Below are 2,516 nucleotides of genomic sequence, written 5' to 3'. Positions count from 1 at the left end.
ATTTGCCCCTGGTGGATACGCCTCTTTCTCTAAGAAGTTCCAAATGTCGTAATACCAGGGGTTCTCATATTGAACCTCGTCTATAATAGCAATTGACTCGTAAGCCGGCGCAAATTTCTGGTCAGTAATGACTGGATGCATCCGGACTCCAAACGGGATGTCTATCATGGAAGATAGGGTTGCTAGTGAATCTACGAACCTGTTGTTTTCTCTTACTGGATGAGCAAAGTTTAGCTTCTCAAACCGAGGAATTAACAAATCCAGGGCCTGATGATACATCATCATCTTTTCTTCTTTGACTTTCTAATCTCCTTTCGCTTGAGATACAACAAGGTTCGAGTCCCCGATGACGTCCAACCATTTTGCCCCTAGTTCTAGGGCTGCTTCTAGACCGGCAATGCATGCCTCATACTCTGCTTCGTTGTTCGAGACTTTGAACCGGAGCTTGAAGGCTAAAGGGATACGGGAATTGTCGGGTGCTACCAGCAACACTCCTATTCCATACCCATAATAGTTGGACGCTCCGTCGAAATACATCGTCCAAAACTCGTCGTCTATATGCAAAATGGCCTCATCTGGGAATAACTACTCAACTACTTCACCCCCTTCCACTGGATGATCGGTTAAGAATTCTGCTACTGCTCTTCCCCTGACCGACTTGCGCGTCACATATTTTAGATCGAATTCAGAAAGCAACAACAACCAACGAGCTAGCCTACCCGTAAGTGCCGGTTTCTCGAAGAGACATTTGATGGGATCTAACTCGAAACCAACATTACAGAGTGAACTAACAGGAAGTGTCGCAGCTTCCTGGTAGCCCATACCAAGGCCAAGCAAGCCTTCTCCAATGGTATGTAGCGAGTTTCATACTCTAACATCTTCTTGCTCAGATAATAGATGGCCCTTTCCACTTTGTCCTCTGATTCCTACGCGAGCATGCAGCCCATTGTGGTCTCAGTTACCGAAAGGTACAATATCAACAGTCTTCCCGGTTCTGGTGGTGACAACACAGGTGGGTTCTGTAAATATTCCTTGATCTTTTCAAAAGCAGTTTGGCATCGGCCGTCCCACTGGAATTTCTTTCCTTTCTTTAGAAGACCAAAAAGTAGTTCACAAGTCAAGGTTAATTTTGAGATAAATCGTCTTATGAATTGCACTTTACCCAGAAAGCCTCGCACCTCCTTTTCAGTCCTTGGTGGTGGCATTTCTAGGATGGCCTTGATTTTGGAAGGGTCGACTTCGATACCCCTCTGTGTAATGAGAAACCCCAGCATTTTTCCTGCTGTAACACCAAACGTACACTTCTAAGGATTCAACCGCAACCAGAATTCTCTAATCCTTTGAAAGAATTTTTGCAAGGCGGTGTAGTGGCCCTCCCTTTCTTTGGACTTGACAATCATGTCGTCCACGTACACCTCAACCTCTTTGTGGATCATGTCATGCAATATCGTGGTCGCGGCCCGTTGATATGTAGCTCCAGCATTCTTCAACCCAAACGGCATTACTCTGTAACAGTATGTCCCCCACGGGGTGGTGAAGGCAGTCTTTTCTCGATCTTCAGGTGCCATCACTATCTGGTTGTAGCCTGAGAAGCCATCCATAAACGAAAGCAAAGCATGCCCCGCTGTGACGTCCACTAACTCATCAATGTGTGGCAAGGGAAAGTCGTTCTTCAGACTAGCTTTGTTCAAATCCTTAAAATCCACACATACTCGGATCCTACCATCCTTCTTCGGCACTGGAACGATGTTAGCCAACCAAGTCGGGTATTTGGATACCTACAGGAAACCTGCGTCAATTTGCTTGGTGACTTCTTCCTTAATCTTGAGGGCCCAATCCGGGCAGATTCTTCTGAGTTTTTGTTTAATGGGTCGGGCCTCGGGGTCAAGAAGGATCCGGTGCTGTACGATCTCAGGATCGATTCCAGGCATGTCTTCGTCGGACCACGCGAAAACATCTTTGAAATCTTTTAATAAAGCGACTAAGCGCTCGCGTTCCTCCGAAGACAATGTGGACCCGATCTGGACCAGCCGCGGGTCCTCCTCAGTACCGACATTCACGGTAGTGATTTCATCCATTAAGGGTTTAACAAATCTTTCCTGCTCTTGTGCAATTAAGCGTTGCAAAACTGGAGGAATTTCTTCCTCGTCGTTTTCATCAAAATTTTGAAAGTCTGAATTAATGCAATAAATCAAGGGCACAGGAAAGTACTCAAAAACCACAGCTATTTGATTCTCATTAAGCACATCCAAATCGTCCGATTCTTCGGTTACAACAGACTCAAAAGAGAAAGAAAAAGATGACCTGGACAAGACTATGGCATCCGGGTTATCATCCCCAAGATTACCAGACTCAGACTCAGTTGAGATGGAACCTGATTCCGACTCACTAGATTCGGTGGAATCAGATTTCGGCTCACTACCTGACCTGGTGTTGCTGGAGAAAAATCCCTCTTCATACTGCCAAATGAGAGAGGGTGCGATAGATGCATCCAAAATGTTTGCTGGTAGGCCCGC

The sequence above is a fragment of the Camellia sinensis genome, chromosome 9 (genome assembly GCF_055761805.1).
Source record: "Camellia sinensis isolate YWXY chromosome 9, ASM5576180v1, whole genome shotgun sequence".
Classification (NCBI taxonomy): Eukaryota; Viridiplantae; Streptophyta; class Magnoliopsida; order Ericales; family Theaceae; genus Camellia; species Camellia sinensis.
Note: the sequence above shows the minus strand (reverse complement) of the source record.